Source organism: Schistocerca gregaria, chromosome 2, assembly GCF_023897955.1.
Source record: "Schistocerca gregaria isolate iqSchGreg1 chromosome 2, iqSchGreg1.2, whole genome shotgun sequence".
Taxonomy (NCBI): domain Eukaryota; kingdom Metazoa; phylum Arthropoda; class Insecta; order Orthoptera; family Acrididae; genus Schistocerca; species Schistocerca gregaria.
Window position 1 is genome coordinate 967,839,581 of NC_064921.1, and position 25,506 is coordinate 967,865,086.

The window sequence follows — 25,506 nt, forward strand, 5'->3', positions numbered from 1 at the left end:
TCAACTGCGAGTAGACGACCTCAGCTGCTGGTCCCAGTATCTCTCCGTTTTGGGTGCTGCATGCGCGTGCATTTAACAAACGTGCATGCGACGTACTAGTTCTTGGGAAACGAATAGAATCGTTATAGGTGTCAGTCTTTAGGTATAGATATAAGTAATCGAACACGGCTTAATCCTGCTTCGTAGATTGCTTTCCACCAGACGCATTTGGCAGTATCATTGGCAGGTGGCCCGACATGCAGCTTGTCCTGTTGCATGGCTTACTTTCAGAGACTCGCTAGTTTATCGTAATGCTTGGTTGTCGCGAAAATGAAATGTAGGTCCTGGCCGGGATTTGAACTCGGGACCTTCTACATCCAAAGCAGGAATCATACCCCTAGACCAACAGGCCGCACAAGGAGGCAGGTGTGCACCCTGCCACCTACTGATATCTTGCCGCACTTTCTAGTTGCAGCATCCAATATGGACCATATTCTCAAAGAGGTTTCTTAATCCGACACCAACAACATGAGCTGTGCTGAGGACCAGTGTATGTTAAGGCTGAAAGAGCTGCTTGAGTTGTGTGACAGTATGTCGATCGTGTGAAGTGCAAATGTTATCGTGTCACGCACCATCCGCCCACTACGTAGCGTTGTGTGACAGCACGCACTTTTCGACAGTACTCTGTGTCCATAGCTATTTCATAGCTAGGCTGCTTCCAGCACAAATCATCCACCATACGAAAGTGGCTGTTCCGCGATTTTGATTACCTGACCCTTAGACATCATTTCATGTACGAATACTGGCAAGAATTCTCGCTACATTCCAAGTTGCTCCCTCCACTTTCAGCCTACTTGGTTGCTTCCTTAGCCACGCAAACACTTCCTGAGGACGCTACATGTAATAAATCGCAGCTTATAGGTTTAATGTCATGATGCTGCTCAATTCCAGTCCGCGAGGGCACCCGGTTTCATGGTGTAATGGTTAGCACTCTGGACTTTGAATCCAGCGATCCGAGTTCGAGTCTCGGTGGAACCTGAATCTGTGTTTTGCGATCGTTTCTAGAAATGTGTACGAGCTGGTAGTTGGAATTGTATATCCAGAATTTTAGCTAGGATTATGTAATGCAAATTGTTAATAGCAGTCCACACGTGAAAGGGGAACGCTCCAAATGCTTATGCTTTTGCTACTAGGATTAATAACGGAACGTAAAGGGTTCAACTGCGAGAAGACGACCTCAGCTGCTTGTCCCAGTATCTCTCCGTTTTGGGTGCTGCATGTGCGTGCATTTAACAAACGTGCATGCGATGTACTAGTTCTTGGGAAACGAATAGATTCGTTATACGTGTCAGTCTTTAGGTATAGATATAAGTAATCGAACACGGCTTAATCCGGCTTCGTAGATTGCTTTCCACGAGACGCACTTGCCAGTATCATTGGCCGGTGGCCCGACATGCAGTTTGTCCTGTTGCATGGCTTACTTTCAGAGACTCGCTAGTTTATCGTAATGCTTGGTTGTTGCGAAAGTGAAAAGTAGGGCCTGTCCGGGATTTGTACCCAAGGACCTCCTGCACCCAAAGCAGGAATCATATCCCTAGACCAACAGGCCGCACAAGGAAGCAGGTGTGCACCCCGCCACCTACTGTTATCTAACCGCACTTGCTAGTCGCAGCATCCAATATGGACCATATTCTCAAAGAGGTTTCGTAATCCGACACCAACAACATGAGCTGTGCTGAGGACCAGTGTATGTGAAGGCTGAAAGAGCTGCTTGAGTTGTGTGACAGTATGTCGATCGTGTGAAGTGCAAATGTTATCGTGTCACGCACCATCCGCCCACTACGTAGCGTTGTGTGACAGCACGCACTTTTCGACAGTACTCTGTGTCCATAGCTGTTTTCATAGCTAGGCTGCTTCCAGCACAAAGCATCCACCATACGAAAGTGGCTGTTCCGCGATTTTGATTTCCTGACCCTTAGACATCATTTCATGTACGAATACTGGCAAGAATTCTCGCTACATTCCAAGCTGCTCCCTCCACTTTCAGCCTACTTGGTTGCTTCCTTAGCCACGCAAACACTTCCTGAGGACGCTACATGTAATAAATCGCAGCTTATAGGTTTAATGTCATGATGCTGCTCAATTCCAGGCCGCGAGGGGCACCCGGTTACATGGTGTAATGGTTAGCACTCTGGACTTTGAATCCAGCGATCCGAGTTCGAGTCTCAGTGGAACCTGAACCTGTGTTTTGCGATTGTTTCTAGAAATGTGTACGAGCTGGTAGTTGGAATTGTATATCCAGAATTTTAGCTAGGATCATGTAATGCAAATTGTTAATAGCAGTCCACAAGTGAATGGGGAACGCTCCAAATGCTTATGCTTTTGCTACTAGGATTAATAACAGAACGTAAGAGGTTCAACTGCGAGAAGACGACCTCAGCTGAGCGTCCCAGTATCTCTCCGTTTTGGGTGTTGCATGCGCGTGCATTTAACAAACGTGCATGCGATGTACTAGTTCTTGGGAAACGAATAGATTCGTTATACGTGTCAGTCTTTAGGTAAAGATATAAGTAATCGAACACGGCTTAATTATGCTTCGTAGATTGCTTTCCACAAGACGCACTTGCCAGTATCATTGGCCGGTGGCCCGACATGCAGTTTGTCCTGTTGCATGGCTTACTTTCAGAGACTCGCTAGTTTATCGTAGTGCTTGGTTATCGCGAAAGTGAAAAGTAGGCCCTGTCCGGGATTTGAAGCCGGGACCTCCGGCGCCCAAAGCAGGAATCACACCCCTAGACCAACAGGCCGCACAAGAAAGCAGTTGTGCACACCGCCTTAATAGCAATCCACACGTGAATGGGGAACGCTCCAAATGCTTATGCCTTTGCTACTAGGAATAATAACGGAACGTAAAGGGTTCAACTGCGAGAAGACGACCTCAGCTGCTGGTCCCAGTATCTCTCCGTTTTGGGTGCTGCATGCGCGTGCATTTAACAAACGTGCATGCGATGTACTAGTTCTTGGGAAACGAATAGATTCGTTATACGTGTCAGTCTTTAGGTATAGATATAAGTAATCGAACACGGCTTAATCCGGCTTCGTAGATTGCTTTCCACAAGACGCACTTGCCAGTATCATTGGCCGGTGGCCCGACATGCAGTTTGTCCTGTTGCATGGCTTACTTTCAGAGACTCGCTAGTTTATCGTAGTGCTTGGTTGTCGCGAAAGTGAAAAGTAGGGCCTTTCCGGGATTTGTACCCGGGACCTCCTGCACCCAAAGCAGGAATCATATCCCTAGACCAACAGGCCGCACAAGGAAGCAGGTGTGCACCCCGCCACCTACTGATATCTAACCGCACTTGCTAGTCGCAGCATCCAATATGGACCATATTCTCAAAGAGGTTTCGTAATCCGACACCAACAACATGAGCTGTGCTGAGGACCAGTGTATGTGAAGGCTGAAAGAACTGCTTGAGTTGTGTGACAGTATGTCGATCGTGTGAAGTGCAAATGTTATCGTGTCACGCACCATCCGCCCACTACGTAGCGTTGTGTGACAGCACGCACTTTTCGACAGTACTCTGTGTCCATAGCTGTTTTCATAGCTAGGCTGCTTCCAGCACAAAGCATCCACCATACGAAAGTGGCTGTTCCGCGATTTTGATTTCCTGACCCTTAGACATCATTTCATGTACGAATACTGGCAAGAATTCTCGCTACATTCCAAGTTGCTCCCTCCACTTTCAGCCTACTTGGTTGCTTCCTTAGCCACGCAAACACTTCCTGAGGACGCTACATGTAATAAATCGCAGCTTATAGGTTTAATGTCATGATGCTGCTCAATTCCAGTCCGCGAGAGGCACCCGGTTCCATGGTGTAATGGTTAGCAGTCTGGACTTTAAATCCAGCGGTCCGAGTTCGAGTCTCGGTGGAACCTGAACCTGTGTTTTGCGATCGTTTCTAGAAATGTGTACGAGCTGGTAGTTGGAATTGTATATCCAGAATTTTAGCTAGGATCATGTAATGCACATTGTTAATAGCAGTCCACACGTGAATGGGGAACGCTCCAAATGCTTATGCTTTTGCTACTAGGATTAATAACGGAACGTAAAGGGTTCAACTGCGAGAAAACGACCTCAGCTGCTGGTCCCAGTATCTCTCCGTTTTGGGTGCTGCATGCGCGTGCATTTAACAAACGTGCATGCGACGTACTAGTTCTTGGGAAACGAATAGAATCGTTATACGTGTCAGTCTTTAGGTATAGACATAAGTAATCGAACACGGCTTAATCCTGCTTCGTAGATTGCTTTCCACCAGACGCATTTGCCAGTATCATTGGCCGGTGGCCCGACATGCAGTTTGTCCTGTTGCATGGCTTACTTTCAGAGATTCGCTAGTTTATCGTAATGCTTGGTTGTCGCGAAAGTGAAAAGTAGGGCCTGTCCGGGATTTGAATTCGGGACCTCCAGCGCTCAAAGCAGGAATCACACCCCTAGACCAACAGGCCGCACAAGAAAGCAGGTGTGCACACCGCCTTAATAGCAGTCCACACGTGAATGGGGAACGCTCCAAATGCTTATGCTTTTGCTACTAGGATTAATAACGGAACGTAAAGGGTTCAACTGCGAGAAGACGACCTCAGCTGCTGGTCCCAGCATCTCTCCGTTTTGGGTTCTGCATGCGCGTGCATTTAACAAACGTGCATGCGATGTACTAGTTCTTGGGAAACGAATAGATTCGTTATACGTGTCAGTCTTTAGGTATAGATATAAATAATCGAACACGGCTTAATCCTGCTTCGTAGATTGCTTTCCACAAGACGCACTTGCCAGTATCATTGGCCGGTGGCCCGACATGCAGTTTGTCCTGTTGCATGGCTTACTTTCAGAGACTCGCTAGTTTATCGTAGTGCTTGGTTGTCGCGAAAGTGAAAAGTAGGGCCTGTCCGGGATTTGAAACCGGGACCTCCAGCGCCCAAAGCAGGAATCACACCCCTAGACCAACAGGCCGCACAAGATAGCAGGTGTGCACACCGCCACCTACTGAGATCTTGCCGCACTTGCTAGTCGCAGCATCCAATATGGACCATATTCTCAAAGAGGTTTCTTAATCCGACACCAACAACATGAGCTGTGCTGAGGACCAGTGTATGTGAAGGCTGAAAGAGCTGCCTGAGTTGTGTGACAGTATGTCGATCGTGTGAAGTGCAAATGTTATCGTGTCACGCACCATCCGCCCACTACGTAGCGTTGTGTTACAGCACGCACCATTCGACAGTACTCTGTGTCCATAGCTGTTTTCATAGCTAGGCTGCTTCCAGCACAAAGCATCCACCATACGAAAGTGGCTGTTCCGCGATTTTGATTTCCTGACCCTTAGACATAATTTCATGTACGAATACTGGCAAGAATTCTCGCTACATTCCAAGTTGCTCCCTCCACTTTCAGCCTACTTGGTTGCTTCCTTAGCCACGCAAACACTTCCTGTAATAAATCGCAGCTTATAGGTTTAATGTCATGATGCTACTCAATTCCAGTCCGCGAGGGGCACCCGGTTCCATGGTGTAATGGTTAGCACTCTGGACTTTGAATCCAGCGATCCGAGTTGGAGTCTCGGTGGAACCTGTATCTGTGTTTTGCGATCGTTTCTAGAAATGTGTACGAGCTGGTAGTTGGAATTGTATATCCAGAATTTTAGCTAGGATCATGTAATGCAAATTGTTAATAGCAGTCCACACGTGAATGGGGAACGCTCCAAATGCTTATGCTTTTGCTACTAGGATTAATAACGGAACGTAAAGGGTTCAACTGCGAGAAGACGACCTCAGCTGCTGGTCCCAGTATCTCTCCGTTTTGGGTGCTGCATGCGCGTGCATTTAACAAACGTGCATGCGATGTACTAGTTCTTGGGAGACGAATAGATTCGTTATACGTGTCAGTCTTTAGGTATAGTTACAAGTAATCGAACACGGCTTAATCCTGCTTCGTAGATTGCTTTCCACAAGACGCACTTGCCAGTATCATTGGCCGGTGGCCCGACATGCAGTTTGTCCTGTTGCATGGCTTACTTTCAGAGACTCGCTAGTTCATCGTAGTGCTTGGTTGTCGCGAAACTGAAAAGTAGGGCATGTCCGGGATTTGAACCCGGGACCTCCAGCGCCCAAAACAGGAATCACACCCCTAGACCAACAGGCCGCACAAGAAAGGAGGTGTGCGCACTGCCTTAATAGCAGTCCACACGTGAATGGGGAACGCTCCAAATGCTTATGCTTTTGCTACTAGGATTAATAACGGAACGTAAAGGGTTCAACTGCGAGAAGACGACCTCAGCTGCTGGTCCCAGTATCTCTCCGTTTTGGGTGCTGCATGCGCGTGCATTTAACAAACGTGCATGCGATGTACTAGTTCTTGGGAAACGAATAGATTCGTTATACGTGTCAGTCTTTAGGTATAGATATAAGTAATCGAACACGGCTTAATCCTGCTTCGTAGATTGCTTTCCACAAGACGCACTTGCCAGTATCATTGGCCGGTGGCCCGACATGCAGTTTGTCCTGTTGCATGGCTTACTTTCAGAGACTCGCTAGTTTATCGTAGTGCTTGGTTGTCGCGAAAGTGAAGAGTATGGCCTGTCCGGGATTTGAACCCGGGACCTCCAGCGCTCAAAGCAGGAATCACACCCCTAGACCAACAGGCCGCACAAGAAAGCAGGTGTGCACACCGCCTTAATAGCAGTCCACAAGTGAATGGGGAACGCTCCAAATGCTTATGCTTTTGCTACTAGGATTAATAACGGAACGTAAAGGGTTCAACTGCGAGAAGACGACCTCAGCTGCTGGTCCCAGTATCTCTCCGTTTTGGGTGCTGCATGCGCGTGCATTTAACAAACGCGCATGCGATGTACTAGTTCTTGGGAGACGAATAGATTCGTTATACGTGTCAGTCTTTAGGTATAGATATAAGTAATCGAACACGGCTTAATCCTGCTTCGTAGATTGCTTTCCACAAGACGCACTTGCCAGTATCATTGGCCAGTGGCCCGACATTCAGTTTGTCCTGTTGCATGGCTTACTTTCAGAGACTCGCTAGTTTATCGTAGTGCTTGGTTGTCGCGAAAGTGAAAAATAGGGCCTTTCCGGGATTTGAACCCGGGACCTCCTGCGCCCAAAGCAGGAATCACACCCATAGACCAACAGGCCGCACAAGAAAGCAGGTGTGCACACCGCCACCTACTGAGATCTTGCCGCACTTGCTAGTCGCAGCATCCAATATGGACCATATTCTCAAAGAGGTTTCTTAATCCGACACCAACAACATGAGCTGTGCTGAGGACCAGTGTATGTGAAGGCTGAAAGAGCTGCTTGAGTTGTGTGACAGTATGTCGATCGTGTGAAGTGCAAATGTTATCGTGTCACGCACCATCCGCCCACTACGTAGCGTTGTGTGACAGCACGCACTTTTCGACAGTACTCTGTGTCCATAGCTGTTTTCATAGCTAGGCTGCTTCCAGCACAAAGCATCCACCATACGAAAGTGGCTGTTCCGCGATTTTGATTTCCTAACCCTTAGACATCATTTCATGTACGAATACTGGCAAGAATTCTCGCTACATTCCAAGTTGCTCCCTCCACTTTCAGCCTACTTGGTTGCTTCCTTAGCCACGCAAACACTTCCTGAGGACGCTACATGTAATAAATCGCAGCTTATAGGTTTAATGTCATGATGCTGCTCAATTCCAGGCCGCGAGGGGCACCCGGTTCCATGGTGTAATGGTTAGCACTCTGGACTTTGAATCCAGCGATCCGAGATCGAGTCTCGGTGGAACCTGAATCTGTGTTTTGCGATCGTTTCTAGAAATGTGTACGAGCTGGTAGTTGGAATTGTATATCCAGAATTTTAGCTAGGATCATGTAATGCAAATTGTTAATAGCAGTCCACACGTGAATGGGGAACGCTCCAAATGCTTATGCTTTTGCTACTAGGATTAATAACGGAACGTAAAGGGTTCAACTGCGAGAAGACGACCTCAGCTGCTGGTCCCAGTATCTCTCCGTTTTGGGTGCTGCATGCGCGTGCATTTAACAAACGTGCATGCGATGTACTAGTTCTTGGGAAACGAATTGATTCCTTATACGTGTCAGTCTTTAGGTATAGATATAAGTAATCGAACACGGCTTAATCCTGCTTCGTAGATTGCTTTCCACAAGACGCACTTGCCAGTATCATTGGCCGGTGGCCCGACATGCAGTTTGTCCTGTTGAATGGCTTACTTTCAGAGACTCGCTAGTTTATCGTAGTGCTTGGTTGTCGCGAAAGTGAAAAGTAGGGCCTGTCCGGGATATGAACCCGGGACCACCAGCGCCCAAAGCAGGAATCATACCCCTAGACCAACATGCCGCACAAGAAAGGAGGTGTGCACACCGCCTTAATAGCAGTCCACACGTGAATGGGGAACGCTCCAAATGCTTATGCTTTTGCTACTAGGATTAATAACGGAACGTAAGGGGTGCAACTGCGAGAAGACGACCTCAGCTGAGGGTCCAGGATCTCTCCGTTTTGGGTGCTGCATGCGCGTGCATTTAACAAACGTGCATGCGATGTACTAGTTCTTGGGAAACGAATAGAATCGTTATACGTGTCAGTCTTTAGGTATAGATATAAGTAATCGAACACGGCTTAATCCTGCTTCGTAGATTGCTTTCCACAAGACGCACTTGCCAGTATCATTGGCCGGTGGCCCGACATGCAGTTTGTCCTGTTGCATGGCTTACTTTCAGAGACTCGCTAGTTTATCGTAGTGCTTGGTTGTCGCGACAGTGAAAAGTAGGGCCTGTCCGGGATTTGAACCCGGGACCTCCAGCGCTCAAAGCAGGAATCACACCCCTAGACCAACAGGCCGCACAAGAAAGCAGGTGTGCACACCGCCTTATAGCAGTCCACAAGTGAATGGGGAACGCTCCAAATGCTTATGCTTTTGCTACTAGGATTAATAACGGAACGTAAAGGGTTCAACTGCGAGAAGACGACGTCAGCTGCTGGTCCCAGTATCTCTCCGTTTTGGGTGCTGCATGCGCGTGCATTTAACAAACGTGCATGCGATGTACTAGTTCTTGGGAAACGAATAGATTCGTTATACGTGTCAGTCTTTAGGTATAGATATAAGTAATAGAACACGGCTTAATCCTGCTTCGTAGATTGGTTTCCACAAGACGCACTTGCCAATATCATTGGCCGGTGGCCCGACATGCAGTTTGTCCTGTTGCATGGCTTACTTTCAGAGACTCGCTAGTTTATCGTAGTGCTTGGTTGTCGCGAAAGTGAAAAGTAGGGCCTGTCCGGGATTTGAACCAGGGACCTCCAGCGCTCAAAGCAGGAATCACACCCTTAGACCAACAGGCCGCACAAGAAAGCAGGTGTGCACACCGCCACCTACTGAGATCTTGCCGCACTTGCTGGTCGCAGCATCCAATATGGACCATATTCTCAAAGAGGTTTCTTAATCCGACACCAACAACATGAGCTGTGCTGAGGACCAGTGTATGTGAAGGCTGAAAGAGCTGCTTGAGTTGTGTGACAGTATGTCGATCATGTGAAGTGCAAATGTTATCGTGTCACGCACCATCCGCCCACTACGTAGCGTTGTGTGACAGCACGCACTTTTCGACAGTACTCTGTGTCCATAGCTGTTTTCATAGCTAGGCTGCTTCCAGCACAAAGCATCCACCGTACGAAAGTGGCTGTTCCGCGATTTTGATTTCCTGACCCTTAGACATAATTTCATGTACGAATACTGGCAAGAATTCTCGCTACATTCCAAGTTGCTCCCTCCACTTTCAGCCTACTTGGTTGCTTCCTTAGCCACGCAAACACTTCCTGAGGACGCTACATGTAATAAATCGCAGCTTATAGGTTTAATGTCATGATGCTGCTCAATTCACGTCCGCGAGGGGCACGCGGTTCCATGGTGTAATGGTTAGCAGTCTGGACTTTGAATCCAGCGATCCGAGTTCGAGTCTCGGAGGAACCTGAATCTGTGTTTTGCGATCGTTTGTAGAAATTTGTACGAGCTGGTAGTTGGAATTGTATATCCAGTATTTTAGCTAGGATCTTGTAATGCAAATTGTTAATAGCAGTCCACACATGAATGGGGAACGCTCCAAATGCTTATGCTTTTGCTACTAGGATTAATAACGGAACGTAAAGGGTTCAACTGCGAGAAGACGACCTCAGCTGCTGGTCCCAGTATCTCTCCGTTTTGGGTGCTGCATGCGCGTGCATTTAACAAACGTGCATGCGATGTACTAGTTCTTGGGAAACGAATAGATTCGTTATACGTGTCAGTCTTTAGGTATAGATATAAGTAATCGAACACGGCTTAATCCTGCTTCGTAGATTGCTTTCCACAAGACGCACTTGCCAGTATCATTGGCCGGTGGCCCGACATGCAGTTTGTCCTCCTGCAAGGCTTACTTTCAGAGACTCGCTAGTTTATCGTAGTGCTTGGTTGTCGCGAAAGTGAAAAGTAGGGCCTGTCCGGGATTTGAACCCGGGACCTCCAGCGCTCAAAGCAGGATTCACACCCCTAGACCAACAGGCCGCAAAAGAAAGCAGGTATGCACACCGCCTTAATAGCAGTCCACAAGTGAATGGGGAACGCTCCAAATGCTTATGCTTTTGCTACTAGGATTAATAACGGAACGTAAAGGGTTCAACTGCGAGAAGACGACCTCAGCTGCTGGTCCCAGTATCTCTCCGTTTTGGGTGCTGCATGCGCGTGCATTTAACAAACGTGCATGCGATGTACTAGTTCTTGGGAAACGAATAGATTCGTTATACGTGTCAGTCTTTAGGTATAGATATAAGTAATCGAACACGGCTTAATCCCGCTTCGTAGATTGCTTTCCACAAGACGCACTTGCCAGTATCATTGGCCGGTGGCCCGACATGCAGTTTGTCCTGTTGCATGGCTTACTTTCAGAGACTCGCTAGTTTATCGTAATGCTTGGTTGTCGCGAAAGTGAAAAGTAGGGCCCGTTCGCGATTTGAACCCGTGACCTCCAGCGCCCAAAGCAGGAATCACACCCCTAGATCAACAGGCCGCACAAGAAAGGAGGTGTGCACACCGCCTTAATAGCAGTCCACACGTGAATGGGGAACGCTCCAAATGCTTATGCTTTTGCTACTAGGATTAATAACGGAACGTAAAGGGTTCAACTGCGAGAAGACGACCTCAGCTGCTGGTCCCAGTATCTCTCCGTTTTGGGTGCTGCATGCGCGTGCATTTAACAAACGTGCATGCGATGTACTAGTTCTTAGGAAACGAATAGATTCGTTATACGTGTCAGTCTTTAGGTATAGATATAAGTAATCGAACACGGCTTAATCCTGCTTCGTAGATTGCTTTCCACAAGACGCACTTGCCAGTATCATTGGCCGGTGGCCCGACATAAAGTTTGTCCTGTTGCATGGCTTACTTTCAGAGACTCGCTAGTTTATCGTAGTGCTTGGTTGTCGCGAAAGTGAAAAGTAGGGCCTGTCCGGGATTTGAACCCGGGACCTCCAGCGCCCAAAGCAGGAATCACACCCCTAGACCAACAGGCCGCACTAGAAAGCAGGTGTGCACACCGCCACCTACTGAGATCTTGCCGCACTTGCTAGTCGCAGCATCCAATATGGACCATATTCTCAAAGAGGTTTCTTAATCCGACACCAACAACATGAGCTGTGCTGAGGGCCAGTGTATGTGAAGGCTGAAAGAGCTGCTTGAGTTGTGTGACAGTATGTCGATCGTGTGAAGTGCAAATGTTACCGTGTCACGCACCATCCGCCCACTACGTAGCGTTGTGTGACAGCACGCACTTTTCGACAGTACTCTGTGTCCATAGCTGTTTTCATAGCTAGGCTGCTTCCAGCACAAAGCATCCACCATACGAAAGTGGCTGTTCCGCGATTTTGATTTCCTGACCCTTAGACATAATTTCATGTACGAATACTGGCAAGAATTCTCGCTACATTCCAAGTTGCTCCCTCCACTTTCAGCCTACTTGGTTGCTTCCTTAGCCACGCAAACACTTCCTGAGGACGCTACATGTAATAATCGCAGCTTATAGGTTTAATGTCATGATGCTGCACAATTCCAATCCGCGAGGGGCACCCGGTTCCATGGTGTAATGGTTAGCCCTCTGGACTTTGAATCCAGCGATCCGAGTTCGAGTTTCAGTGGAACCAGAATCTGTGTTTTGCGATCGTTTCTAGAAATGTGTACGAGCTGGTAGTTGGAATTGTATATCCAGAATTTTAGCTAGGATCATGTAATGCAAAATGTGAATAGCAGTCCACACGTGAATGGGGAACGCTCCAAATGCTTATGCTTTTGCTACTAGGATTAATAACGGAACGTAAAGGGTTCAACTGCGAGAAGACGACCTCAGCTGCTGGTTCCAGTATCTCTCCGTTTTGGGTGCTGCATGCGCGTGCATTTAACAAACGTGCATGCGATGTACTACTTCTTGGGAAACGAATAGATTCGTTATACGTGTCAGTCTTTAGGTATAGATATAAGTAATCGAACACGGCTTAATCCTGCTTCGTAGATTGCTTTCCACAAGACGCACTTGCCAGTATCATTGGCCGGTGGCCCGACATGCAGTTTGTCCTGTTGCATGGCTTACTTTCAGAGACTCGCTAGTTTATCGTAGTGCTTGGTTGTCGCGAAAGTGAAAAGTAGGGCCTGTCCGGGATTTGAACCCGGAACCTCCAGCGCCCAAAGCAGGAATCACAACCCTAGACCAACAGGCCGCACAAGAAAGCAGGTGTGCACACCGCCACCTACTGATATCTTGCCGCACTTGCTAGATGCAGCACCCAATATGGACCATATTCTCAAAGAGGTTTCTTAATCCGACACCAACAACATGAGCTGTGCTGAGGACCAGTGTATGTGAAGGCTGAAAGAGCTGCTTGAGTTGTGTAACAGTATGTCGATCGTGTGAAGTGCAAATGTTATCGTGTCACGCACCATCCGCCCACTACGTAGCGTTGTGTGACAGCACTCACTTTTCGACAGTACTCTGTGTCCATAGCTGTTTTCATAGCTAGGCTGCTTCCAGCACAAAGCATCCACCATAAGAAAGTGGCTGTTCCGCGATTTTGATTTCCTGACCCTTAGACATCATTTCAAGTACGAATACTGGCAAGACTTCTCGCTACATTCCAAGTTGCTCCCTCCACTTTCAGCCTACTTGGTTGCTTACTTAGCCACGCAAACACTTCCTGAGGACGCTACATGTAATAAATCGCATCTTATAGGTTTAATGTCATGATGCTGCTCAATTACAGTCCGCGAGGGGCACCCGGTTCCATGGTGTAATGGTTAGCCCTCTGGACTTTGAATCCAGCGATCCGAGTTCGAGTCTCAGTGGAACCTGAATCTGTGTTTTGCGATCGTTTCTAGAAATGTGTACGAGCTCGTAGTTGGAATTGTATATCCAGAATTTTAGCTAGGATCATGTAATGCAAATTGTTAATAGTAGTCCACACGTGAATGGGGAACGCTCCAAATGCTTATGCTTTTGCTACTAGGATTAATAACGGAACGAAAATTGTTCAACTGCGAGAAGACGACCTCAGCTGCTTGTCCCAGCATCTCTCCGTTTTGGGTGCTGCATGCGCGTGCATTTAACAAACGTGCATGCGATGTACTAGTTCTTGGGAAACGAATAGATTCGTTATACGTGTCAGTCTTTAGGTATAGATATAAGTAATCGAACACGGCTTAATCCTGCTTCGTAGATTGCTTTCCACAAGACGCACTTGCCAGTATCATTGGCCGGTGGCCCGACATGCAGTTTGTCCTGTTGCATGGCTTACTTTCAGAGACTCGCTAGTTTATCGTAGTGCTTGGTTGTCGCGAAAGTGAAAAGTAGGGCCTGTCCGGGATTTGAACCCGGGACCTCCAGCGCAAAAAACAGGAATCCCACCCCTAGACCAACAGGGCGCACTAGAAAGCAGGCGCGCACACCGCCACCTACTGAGATCTTGACGTACTTGCTAGTCGCAGCATCCAATATGGACCATATTCTCAAAGAGGTTTCTTAATCCGACACCAACAACATGAGCTGTGCTGAGGACCAGTGTATGTGAAGGCTGAAAGAGCTGCTTCAGTTGTGTGAAAGTATGTCGATCGTGTGAAGTGCAAGTGTTATCGTGTCACGAACCATCCGCCCACTACGTAGCGTTGTGTGACAGCACTCACTTTTTTACAGTACTCTGTGTCCATAGCTGTTTTCATAGCTAGGCTGCTTCCAGCACAAAGCATCCACCATAAGAAAGTGGCTGTTCCGCGATTTTGATTTCCTGACCCTTAGACATCATTTCATGTACGAATACTGGCGAGAATTCTCGCTACATTCCAAGTTTCTCCCTCCACTTTCAGCCTACTTGGTTGCTTCCTTAGCCACGCAAACACTTCCTGTGGACGCTACATGTAATAAATCGCATCTTATAGGTTTAATGTCATGATGCTGCTCAATTCCAGTCCGGGAGGGGCACCCGGTTCCATGGTGTAATGGTTAGCCCTCTGGACTTTGAATCCAGCGATCCGAGTTCGAGTCTCAGTGGAACCTGAATCTGTGTTTTGCGATCGTTTCTAGAAATGTGTACGAGCTGGTAGTTGGAATTGTATATCCAGAATTTTAGCTAGGATCATGTAATGCAAATTGTTAATAGTAGTCCACACGTGAATGGGGAACGCTCCAAATGCTTATGCTTTTGCTACTAGGATTAATAACGGAACGAAAATTGTTCAACTGCGAGAAGACGACCTCAGCTGCATGTCCCAGCATCTCTCCGTTTTGGGTGCTGCATGCCCGTGCATTTAACAAACGTGCATGCGATGTACTAGTTCTTGGGAAACGAATAGATTCGTTATACGTGTCACTCTTTAGGTATAGATATAAGTAATCGAACACGGCTTAATCCTGCTTCGTAGATTGCTTTCCACAAGACGCACTTGCCAGTATCATTGGCCGGTGGCCCGACATAAAGTTTGTCCTGTTGCATGGCTTACTTTCAGAGACTCGCTAGTTTATCGTAGTGCTTGGTTGTCGCGAAAGTGAAAAGTAGGGCCTGTCCGGGATTTGAACCCGGGACCTCCAGCGCCCAAAGCAGGAATCACACCCCTAGACCAACAGGCCGCACTAGAAAGCAGGTGTGCACACCGCCACCTACTGAGATCTTGCCGCACTTGCTAGTCGCAGCATCCAATATGGACCATATTCTCAAAGAGGTTTCTTAATCCGACACCAACAACATGAGCTGTGCTGAGGACCAGTGTATGTGAAGGCTGAAAGAGCTGCTTGAGTTGTGTGACAGTATGTCGATCGTGTGAAGTGCAAATGTTACCGTGTCACGCACCATCCGCCCACTACGTAGCGTTGTGTGACAGCACGCACTTTTCGACAGTACTCTGTGTCCATAGCTGTTTTCATAGCTAGGCTGCTTCCAGCACAAAGCATCCACCATACGAAAGTGGCTGTTCCGCGATTTTGATTACCTGACCCTTAGACATAATTTCATGTACGAATACTGGCAAGAATTCTCGCTACATTCCAAGTTGCTCCCTCCACTTTCAGCCTACTTGGTTGCTTCCTTAGCCACGCAAACACTTCCTGAGGACGCTACATGTAATAATCGCAGCTTATAGGTTTAATGTCATGATGCTGCTCAATTCCAATCCGCGAGGGGCACCCGGTTCCATGGTGTAATGGTAAGCCCTCTGACTTTGAATCCAGCGATCCGAGTTCGAGTTTCAGTGGAACCAGAATCTGTGTTTTGCGATCGTTTCTAGAAATGTGTACGAGCTGGTAGTTGGAATTGTATATCCAGAATTTTAGCTAGGATCATGTAATGCAAAATGTGAATAGCAGTCCACACGTGAATGGGGAACGCTCCAAATGCTTATGCTTTTGCTACTAGGATTAATAACGGAACGTAAAGGGTTCAACTGCGAGAAGACGACCTCAGCTGCTGGTTCCAGTATCTCTCCGTTTTGGGTGCTGCATGCGCGTGCATTTAACAAACGTGCATGCGATGTACTACTTCTTGGGAAACGAATAGATTCGTTATACGTGTCAGTCTTTAGGTATAGATATAAGTAATCGAACACGGCTTAATCCTGCTTCGTAGATTGCTTTCCACAAGACGCACTTGCCAGTATCATTGGCCGGTGGCCCGACATGCAGTTTGTCCTGTTGCATGGCTTACTTTCAGAGACTCGCTAGTTTATCGTAGTGCTTGGTTGTCGCGAAAGTGAAAAGTAGGGCCTGTCCGGGATTTGAACCCGGAACCTCTAGCGCCCAAAGCAGGAATCACAACCCTAGACCAACAGGCCGCACAAGAAAGCAGGTGTGCACACCGCCACCTACTGATATCTTGCCGCACTTGCTAGATGCAGCACCCAATATGGACCATATTCTCAAAGAGGTTTCTTAATCCGACACCAACAACATGAGCTGTGCTGAGGACCAGTGTATGTGAAGGCTGAAAGAGCTGCTTGAGTTGTGTAACAGTATGTCGATCGTGTGAAGTGCAAATGTTATCGTGTCACGCACCATCCGCCCACTACGTAGCGTTGTGTGACAGCACTCACTTTTCGACAGTACTCTGTGTCCATAGCTGTTTTCATAGCTAGGCTGCTTCCAGCACAAAGCATCCACCATAAGAAAGTGGCTGTTCCGCGATTTTGATTTCCTGACCCTTAGACATCATTTCAAGTACGAATACTGGCAAGACTTCTCGCTACATTCCAAGTTGCTCCCTCCACTTTCAGCCTACTTGGTTGCTTACTTAGCCACGCAAACACTTCCTGAGGACGCTACATGTAATAAATCGCATCTTATAGGTTTAATGTCATGATGCTGCTCAATTACAGTCCGCGAGGGGCACCCGGTTCCATGGTGTAATGGTTAGCCCTCTGGACTTTGAATCCAGCGATCCGAGTTCGAGTCTCAGTGGAACCTGAATCTGTGTTTTGCGATCGTTTCTAGAAATGTGTACGAGCTCGTAGTTGGAATTGTATATCCAGAATTTTAGCTAGGATCATGTAATGCAAATTGTTAATAGTAGTCCACACGTGAATGGGGAACGCTCCAAATGCTTATGCTTTTGCTACTAGGATTAATAACGGAACGAAAATTGTTCAACTGCGAGAAGACGACCTCAGCTGCTTGTCCCAGCATCTCTCCGTTTTGGGTGCTGCATGCGCGTGCATTTAACAAACGTGCATGCGATGTACTAGTTCTTGGGAAACGAATAGATTCGTTATACGTGTCAGTCTTTAGGTATAGATATAAGTAATCGAACACGGCTTAATCCTGCTTCGTAGATTGCTTTCCACAAGACGCACTTGCCAGTATCATTGGCCGGTGGCCCGACATGCAGTTTGTCCTGTTGCATGGCTTACTTTCAGAGACTCGCTAGTTTATCGTAGTGCTTGGTTGTCGCGAAAGTGAAAAGTAGGGCCTGTCCGGGATTTGAACCCGGGACCTCCAGCGCAAAAAACAGGAATCCCACCCCTAGACCAACAGGGCGCACTAGAAAGCAGGCGCGCACACCGCCACCTACTGAGATCTTGACGTACTTGCTAGTCGCAGCATCCAATATGGACCATATTCTCAAAGAGGTTTCTTAATCCGACACCAACAACATGAGCTGTGCTGAGGACCAGTGTATGTGAAGGCTGAAAGAGCTGCTTCAGTTGTGTGAAAGTATGTCGATCGTGTGAAGTGCAAGTGTTATCGTGTCACGAACCATCCGCCCACTACGTAGCGTTGTGTGACAGCACTCACTTTTTTACAGTACTCTGTGTCCATAGCTGTTTTCATAGCTAGGCTGCTTCCAGCACAAAGCATCCACCATAAGAAAGTGGCTGTTCCGCGATTTTGATTTCCTGACCCTTAGACATCATTTTATGTACGAATACTGGCGAGAATTCTCGCTACATTCCAAGTTTCTCCCTCCACTTTCAGCCTACTTGGTTGCTTCCTTAGCCACGCAAACACTTCCTGTGGACGCTACATGTAATAAATCGCATCTTATAGGTTTAATGTCATGATGCTGCTCAATTCCAGTCCGGGAGGGGCACCCGGTTCCATGGTGTAATGGTTAGCCCTCTGGACTTTGAATCCAGCGATCCGAGTTCGAGTCTCAGTGGAACCTGAATCTGTGTTTTGCGATCGTTTCTAGAAATGTGTACGAGCTGGTAGTTGGAATTGTGTATCCAGAATTTTAGCTAGGATCATGTAATGCAAATTGTTAATAGTAGTCCACACGTGAATGGGGAACGCTCCAAATGCTTATGCTTTTGCTACTAGGATTAATAACGGAACGAAAATTGTTCAACTGCGAGAAGACGACCTCAGCTGCATGTCCCAGCATCTCTCCGTTTTGGGTGCTGCATGCCCGTGCATTTAACAAACGTGCATGCGATGTACTAGTTCTTGGGAAACGAATAGATTCGTTATACGTGTCACTCTTTAGGTATAGATATAAGTAATCGAACACGGCTTAATCCTGCTTCGTAGATTGCTTTCCACAAGACGCACTTGCCAGTATCATTGGCCGGTGGCCCGACATGCAGTTTGTCCTGTTGCATGGCTTACTTTCAGAGACTCGCTAGTTTATCGTAGTGCTTGGTTGTCGCGAAAGTGAAAAGTAGGGCCTTTCCGGGATTTGAACCCGGGACCTCCAGCGCAAAAAAGCAGGAATCCCACCCCTAGACCAACAGGCCGCACAAGAAAGCAGGCGTGCACACCGCCACCTACTGAGATCTTGACGTACTCTCTAGTCGCAGCATCCAATATGGACCATATTCTCAAAGAGGTTTCTTAATCCGACACCAACAACATGAGCTGTGCTGAGGACCAGTGTATGTGAAGGCTGAAAGAGCTGCTTGAGTTGTGTGACAGTATGTCGATCGTGTGAAGTGCAAATGTTATCGTGTCACGCACCATCCGCCCACTACGTAGCGTTGTGTGACAGCACGCACTTTTCGACAGTACTCTGTGTCCATAGCTGTTTTCATAGCTAGGCTGCTTCCAGCACAAAGCATCCACCATACGAAAGTGGCTGTTCCGCGATTTTGATTTCCTGACCCTTAGACATCATTCCATGTACGAATACTGGCAAGAATTCTCGCTACATTCCAAGTTACTCCCTCCCATTTCAGCCTACTTGGTTGCTTCCTTAGCCACGCAAACACTTCCTGAGGACGGTACATGTAATAAATCGCAGCTTATAGGTTTAATGTCATGATGCTGCTCAATTCCAGTCCGCGAGGGGCACCCGGTTCCATGGTGTAATGGTTAGCACTCTGGACTTTGAATCCAGCGATCCGAGTTCGAGTCTCGGTGGAACCTGCATCTGTGTTTTGCGATCGTTTCTAGAAATGTGTACGAGCTGGTAGTTGGAATTGTATATCCAAAATTTTAGCTAGGATCATGTAATGCAAATTGTGAATAGCAGTCCACACGTGAATGGGGAACGCTCCAAATGCTTATGCTTTTGCTACTAGGATTAATAATGGAACGTAAAGGGTTCAACTGCGAGAAGACGACCTCAGCTGCTGGTCCCAGTATCTCTCCGTTTTGGGTGCTGCATGCGCGTGCATTTAACAAACGTGCATGCGATGTACTAGTTCTTGGGAAACGAATAGATTCGTTACACGTGTCAGTCTTTAGGTATAGATATAAGTAATCGAACACGGCTTAATCCTGCTTCGTAGATTGCTTTCCACAAGACGCACTTGCCAGCATCATTGGCCGGTGGCCCGACATGCAGTTTGTCCTGTTGCATGGCTTACTTTCAGAGACTCGCTAGTTTATCGTAGTGCTTGGTTGTCGCGAAAGTGAAAAGTAGGGCCTTTCCGAGATTTGAACCCGGGACCTCCAGCGCAAAAATCAGGAATCACACTCTTAGACCAACAGGCCGCACAAGAATGCAGGCGTGCACACCGCCACCTACTGAGATCTTGACGTACTTGCTAGTCGCAGCATCCAATATGGACCATATTCTCAAAGAGGTTTCTTAATCCGACACCAACAACATGAGCTGTGCTGAGGACCAGTGTATGTGAAGGCTGAAAGAGCTGCTTCAGTTGTGTGAAAGTATGTCGATCGTGTGAAGTGCAAATGTTATCGTGTCACGCACCATCCGCCCACTACGTAGCGTTGTGTGACAGCACTCACTTTTCGACAGTACTCTGTGTCCATAGCTGTTTTCATAGCTAGGCTGCTTCCAGCACAAAGCATCCACCATAAGAAAGTGGCTGTTCTGCGATTTTGATTTCCTGACCCTTAGACATCATTTCATGTACGAATACTGGCAAGAATTCTCGCTACATTCCAAGTTGCTCCCTCCACTTTCAGCCTACTTGGTTGCTTCCTTAGCCACGCAAACACTTCCTGAGGACGCTACATGTAATAAATCGCATCTTATAGGTTTAATGTCATGATGCTGCTCAATTCCAGTCCGCGAGGGGCACCCGGTTCCATGGTGTAATGGTTAGCCCTCTGGACTTTGAATCCAGCGATCCGAGTTCGAGTCTCAGTGGAACCTGAATCTGTGTTTTGCGATCGTTTCTAGAAATGTGTACGAGCTCGTAGTTGGAATTGTATATCCAGAATTTTAGCTAGGATCATGTAATGCAAATTGTTAATAGTAGTCCACACGTGAATGGGGAACGCTCCAAATGCTTATGCTTTTGCTACTAGGATTAGTAACGGAACGAAAATTGTTCAACTGCGAGAAGACGACCTCAGCTGCTTGTCCCAGCATCTCTCCGTTTTGGGTGCTGCATGCGCGTGCATTTAACAAACGTGCATGCGATGTACTAGTTCTTGGGAAACGAATAGATTCGTTATACGTGTCAGTCTTTAGGTATAGATATAAGTAATCGAACACGGCTTAATCCTGCTTCGTAGATTGCTTTCCACAAGACGCACTTGCCAGTATCATTGGCCGGTGGCCCGACATGCAGTTTGTCCTGTTGCATGGCTTACTTTCAGAGACTCGCTAGTTTATCGTAGTGCTTGGTTGTCGCGAAAGTGAAAAGTAGGGCCTGTCCGGGATTTGAACCCGGGACCTCCAGCGCCCAAAGGAGGAATCACACCCCTAGACCAACAGGCCGCACAAGAAAGCAGGTGTGCACACCGCCACCTACTGAGATCTTACCGCACTTGCTAGTCGCAGCATCCAATATGGACATATTCTCAAAGAGGTTTCTTAATCCGACACCAACAACATGAGCTTTGCTGAGGACCAGTGTATGTGAAGGCTGAAAGAGCTGCTTGAGTTGTGTGACAGTATGTCGATCGTGTGAAGTGCAAATGTTATCGTGTCACGCACCATCCGCCCACTACGTAGCGTTGTGTGACAGCACGCACTTTTCGACAGTACTCTGTGTCCATAGCTGTTTTCATAGCTAGGCTGCTTCCAGCACAAAGCATCCACCATACGAAAGTGGCTGTTCCGCGATTTTGATTTCCTGCCCCGTAGACATCATTTCATGTACGAATACTGGCAAGAATTCTCGCTACATTCCAAGTTGCTCCCTCCACTTTCAGCCTACTTGGTTGCTTCCTTAGCCACGCAAACACTTCCTGAGGACGCTACATGTAATAAATCGCAGCTTATACGTTTAATGTCATGATGCTGCTCAATTCCAGTCCGCGAGGGGCACCCAGTTCCATTGTGTAATGGTTAGCACTCTGGACTTTGAATCCAGCGATTCGAGTTCGAGTTTTGGTGGAACCTGACTCTGTGTTTTGCTATCGTTTCTAGAAATGTGTACGAGCTGGTAGTTGGAATTGTATATCGAGAATATTAGCTAGGATCATGTAATACAAATTGTTAATAGCAGTCCACACGTGAATGGGGAACGCTACAAATGCTTATGCTTTTGCTACTAGGATTAATAACGGAACGTAAGGGGCTCAACTGCGAGAAGACGACCTCAGCTGCTGGTCCCAGTATCTCTCCGTTTTGGGTGCTGCATGCGCGTGCATTTAACAAACGTGCACGCGATGTACTAGTTCTTGGGAAACGAATAGAATCGTTATACGTGTCAGTCTTTAGGTATAGATATAAGTAATCGAACACGGCTTAATCCTGCTTCGTAGATTGCTTTCCACAAGACGCACTTGCCATTATCGTTGGCCGGTGGCCAGACATGCAGTTTGCCCTGTAGCATGGCTTACTTTCAGAGACTCGCTAGTTTATCATAGTGCTTGGTTGTCGCGAAAGTGAAAAGTAGGGCCTGTCCGGGATTTGAACACGGGACCTCCTGCACCCAAAACAGGAATCATACCCCTAGACAAACAGGCCGCACAAGTAAGCAGATGTGCACCCCGCCACCTACTGTTATCTTGCCGCACTTGCTAGATGCAGCATCCAATATGGACCATATTCTCAAAGAGGTTTCTTAATCCGACACCAACAACATGAGCTGTGCTTAGGACCAGTGTATGTGAAGGCTGAAAGAGCTGCTTGAGTTGTGTGACAGTATGTTGTTAAAAGCAGTCCACACGTGAATGGGGAACGCTCCAAATGCTTATGCTTTTGCTACTAGGATTAATAACGGAACGTAAGGGGTTCAACTGCGTGAAGACGACCACAGCTGAGGGTTTCAGTATCTCTCCGTTTTGGGTGCTGCATGCGCGTGAATTTAACAAACGTGCATGCGATGTACTAGTTCTTGGGAAACGAATAGATTCGTTATACGTGTCAGTCTTTAGGTATAGATATAAGTAATCGAACACGGCTTAATCCTGCTTCGTAGATTGCTTTCCACAAGACGCACTTGCCAGTATCATTGGCTGGTGGCCCGACATGCAGTTTGTCCTGTTGCATGGCTTACTTTCAGAGACTCGCTAGTTTATCGTAGTGCTTGGTTGTCGCAAAAGTGAAAAGTAGGGCCTGTCCGGGATTTGAACACGGGACCTCCAGCGCCCAAAGCAGGAATCACACCCCTAGACCAACAGGCCGCACAAGAAAGCAGGTGTGCACACCGCCACCTACTGAGATCTTGCCGCACTTGCTAGTTGCAGCATCCAATATGGACCATATTCTCAAAGAGGTTTCTTAATCCGACACCCACAACATGAGCTGTGCTGAGGACCAGTGTATGTGAAGGCTGAAAGAGCTGCTTTAGTTGAGTGACAGTATGTCGATCGTGTGAAGTGCAAATGTTATCGTGTCACGCACCATCCGCCCACTACGTAGCGTTGTGTGACAGCACGCACTTTTCCACAGTACTCTGTGTCCATAGCTGTTTTCATAGCTAGGTTGCTTCCAGCACAAAGCGTCAACCATACGAAAGTGGCTGTTCCGCGATTTTGATTTCCTGACCCTTAGACATCATTTCATGTACGAATACTGGCAAGAATTCTCGCTACATTCCAAGTTGCTCCCTCCAGTTTCAGCCTACTTGGTTGCTTCCTTAGCCACGCAAACACTTCCTGAGGACGCTACATGTAATAAATCGCAGCTTATAGGTTTAATGTCATGATGCTGCTCAATTCCAGTCCGTGAGGGGCACCCGGTTCCATGGTGTAATGGTTAGCACTCTGGATTTTGAATCCAGCGATCCGAGTTCGAGTCACGGTGGAACCTGAATCTGTGTTTTGCGATCGTTTCTAGAAATGTGTACGAGCTGGTAGTTGGAATTGTATATCCAGAATTTTAGCTAGGATCATGAAATGCAAATTGTTAATAGCAGTCCACACGTGAATGGGGAACGCTCCAAATGCTTATGCTTTTGCTACTAGGATTAATAACGGAACGTAAGGGGTTCAACTGCGAGAAGAAGACCTCAGCTGAGGGTCCCACTATCTCTCCGGTGTGGGTGCTGCATGCGCGTGCATTTAGCAAACGTGCATGCGATGTACTAGTTCCTGGGAAACGAATAGAATCGTTATACTTGTCAGTCTTTAGGTATAGATATAAGTAATCGAACACGGCTTAATCATGCTTCGTAGATTGCTTTCCACAAGACGCACTTGCCAGTATCATTGGCCGGTGGCCCGACATGCAGTTTGTCCTGTTGCATGGCTTACTTTCAGAGACTCGCTAGTTTATGGTAATGCTTGGTTGTCGCGAAAGTGAAAAGTAGGGCCTGTCCGGGATTTGAACCCGGGACCTCCTGCACCCAAAGTAGGAATCATACCCCTAGACCAACAGGCCGCACATGGAAGCAGTTGTGCACCCCGCCACCTACTGATATCTTGCCGCACTTTTTAGTCGCAGCATACAATATGGACCATATTCTCAAAGAGGTTTCTTAATCCGACACCAACAACATGAGCTGTGCTGAGGACCAGTGTATGTGAAGGCTGAAAGAGCTGCTTGAGTTGTGTGACAGTATGTCGATCGTGTAAAGTGCAAATGTTATCGTGTCACGCACCATCCGCCCACTACGTAGCGTTGTGTGACAGCACGCACTTTTCGACAGTACTCTGTGTCCATAGCTGTTTTCATAGCTAGGCTGCTTCCAGCACAAAGCATCCACCATACGAAAGTGGCTGTTCCGCGATTTTGATTTCCTGACCCTTAGACATCATTCCATGTACGAATACTGGCAAGAATTCTCGCTACATTCCAAGTTACTCCCTCCCATTTCAGCCTACTTGGTTGCTTCCTTAGCCACGCAAACACTTCCTGAGGACGGTACATGTAATAAATCGCAGCTTATAGGTTTAATGTCATGATGCTGCTCAATTCCAGTCCGCGAGGGGCACCCGGTTCCATGGTGTAATGGTTAGCCCTCTGGACTTTGAATCCAGCGATCCGAGTTCGAGTCTCAGTGGAACCTGAATCTGTGTTTCGCGATCGTTTCTAGAAATGTGTACGAGCTGGTAGTTGGAATTGTATATCCAGAATTTTAGCTAGGATCATGTAATACAAATTGTGAATAGCAGTCCACACGTGAATGGGGAACGCTCCAAATGCTTATGCTTTTGCTACTATGATTAATAACGGAACGTAAGGGGTTCAACTGCGAGAAGACGACCTCAGCTGCTGGTCCCAGTATCTCTCCGTTTTGGGTGCTGCATGCGCGTGCATTTAACAAACGTGCATGCGATGTACTAGTTCTTGGGAAACGAATAGAATCGTTATACGTGTCAGTCTTTAGGTATAGATATAAGTAATCGAACACGGCTTAATCGTGCTTCGTAGATTGCTTTCCACAAGACGCACTTGCCATTATCTTTGGCCGGTGGCCAGACATGCAGTTTGCCCTGTAGCATGGCTTACTTTCAGAGACTCGCTAGTTTATCGTAGTGCTTGGTTGTCGCGAAAGTGAAAAGTAGGGCCTGTCCGGGATTTGAACACGGGACCTCCTGCACCCAAAACAGGAATCATACCCCTAGACAAACAGGCCGCACAAGTAAGCAGATGTGCACCCCGCCACCTACTGATATCTTGCCGCACTTGCTAAATGCAGCATCCAATATGGACCATATTCTCAAAGAGG

At 47.4% G+C, this 25,506-nt stretch overlaps 16 non-coding genes across 16 annotated transcripts; 11 read left to right on the forward strand and 5 right to left on the reverse strand.

The window, feature by feature from the left end:
- The first annotated feature begins 945 nt into the window (after positions 1–945).
- Trnaq-uug (transfer RNA glutamine (anticodon UUG)) lies at positions 946–1,017 on the forward strand. The gene has a single exon. It is a non-coding gene; the product is annotated as a tRNA-Gln (tRNA).
- A 4,514-nt stretch (positions 1,018–5,531) lies between these two features.
- On the forward strand, positions 5,532–5,603 carry Trnaq-uug (transfer RNA glutamine (anticodon UUG)). Its single transcript has one exon. It is a non-coding gene; the product is annotated as a tRNA-Gln (tRNA).
- Positions 5,604–6,603: 1,000 nt separating this feature from the next.
- Trnas-uga (transfer RNA serine (anticodon UGA)) lies at positions 6,604–6,675 on the reverse strand. Its single transcript has one exon. It is a non-coding gene; the product is annotated as a tRNA-Ser (tRNA).
- Positions 6,676–7,733: 1,058 nt separating this feature from the next.
- Trnaq-uug (transfer RNA glutamine (anticodon UUG)) lies at positions 7,734–7,805 on the forward strand. Its single transcript has one exon. It is a non-coding gene; the product is annotated as a tRNA-Gln (tRNA).
- A 999-nt stretch (positions 7,806–8,804) lies between these two features.
- Positions 8,805–8,876, reverse strand: Trnas-uga (transfer RNA serine (anticodon UGA)). Its single transcript has one exon. It is a non-coding gene; the product is annotated as a tRNA-Ser (tRNA).
- A 2,631-nt stretch (positions 8,877–11,507) lies between these two features.
- Positions 11,508–11,579, reverse strand: Trnap-ugg (transfer RNA proline (anticodon UGG)). Its single transcript has one exon. It is a non-coding gene; the product is annotated as a tRNA-Pro (tRNA).
- Positions 11,580–13,332: 1,753 nt separating this feature from the next.
- Trnaq-uug (transfer RNA glutamine (anticodon UUG)) lies at positions 13,333–13,404 on the forward strand. The gene has a single exon. It is a non-coding gene; the product is annotated as a tRNA-Gln (tRNA).
- A 1,126-nt stretch (positions 13,405–14,530) lies between these two features.
- Positions 14,531–14,602, forward strand: Trnaq-uug (transfer RNA glutamine (anticodon UUG)). The gene has a single exon. It is a non-coding gene; the product is annotated as a tRNA-Gln (tRNA).
- Positions 14,603–15,100: 498 nt separating this feature from the next.
- Trnap-ugg (transfer RNA proline (anticodon UGG)) lies at positions 15,101–15,172 on the reverse strand. The gene has a single exon. It is a non-coding gene; the product is annotated as a tRNA-Pro (tRNA).
- A 1,752-nt stretch (positions 15,173–16,924) lies between these two features.
- On the forward strand, positions 16,925–16,996 carry Trnaq-uug (transfer RNA glutamine (anticodon UUG)). The gene has a single exon. It is a non-coding gene; the product is annotated as a tRNA-Gln (tRNA).
- A 1,126-nt stretch (positions 16,997–18,122) lies between these two features.
- Positions 18,123–18,194, forward strand: Trnaq-uug (transfer RNA glutamine (anticodon UUG)). Its single transcript has one exon. It is a non-coding gene; the product is annotated as a tRNA-Gln (tRNA).
- A 1,127-nt stretch (positions 18,195–19,321) lies between these two features.
- Positions 19,322–19,393, forward strand: Trnaq-uug (transfer RNA glutamine (anticodon UUG)). The gene has a single exon. It is a non-coding gene; the product is annotated as a tRNA-Gln (tRNA).
- A 1,126-nt stretch (positions 19,394–20,519) lies between these two features.
- Positions 20,520–20,591, forward strand: Trnaq-uug (transfer RNA glutamine (anticodon UUG)). The gene has a single exon. It is a non-coding gene; the product is annotated as a tRNA-Gln (tRNA).
- A 2,982-nt stretch (positions 20,592–23,573) lies between these two features.
- Positions 23,574–23,645, forward strand: Trnaq-uug (transfer RNA glutamine (anticodon UUG)). The gene has a single exon. It is a non-coding gene; the product is annotated as a tRNA-Gln (tRNA).
- A 498-nt stretch (positions 23,646–24,143) lies between these two features.
- On the reverse strand, positions 24,144–24,215 carry Trnap-ugg (transfer RNA proline (anticodon UGG)). The gene has a single exon. It is a non-coding gene; the product is annotated as a tRNA-Pro (tRNA).
- Positions 24,216–24,771: 556 nt separating this feature from the next.
- On the forward strand, positions 24,772–24,843 carry Trnaq-uug (transfer RNA glutamine (anticodon UUG)). Its single transcript has one exon. It is a non-coding gene; the product is annotated as a tRNA-Gln (tRNA).
- The last annotated feature ends 663 nt before the right edge of the window (positions 24,844–25,506 follow it).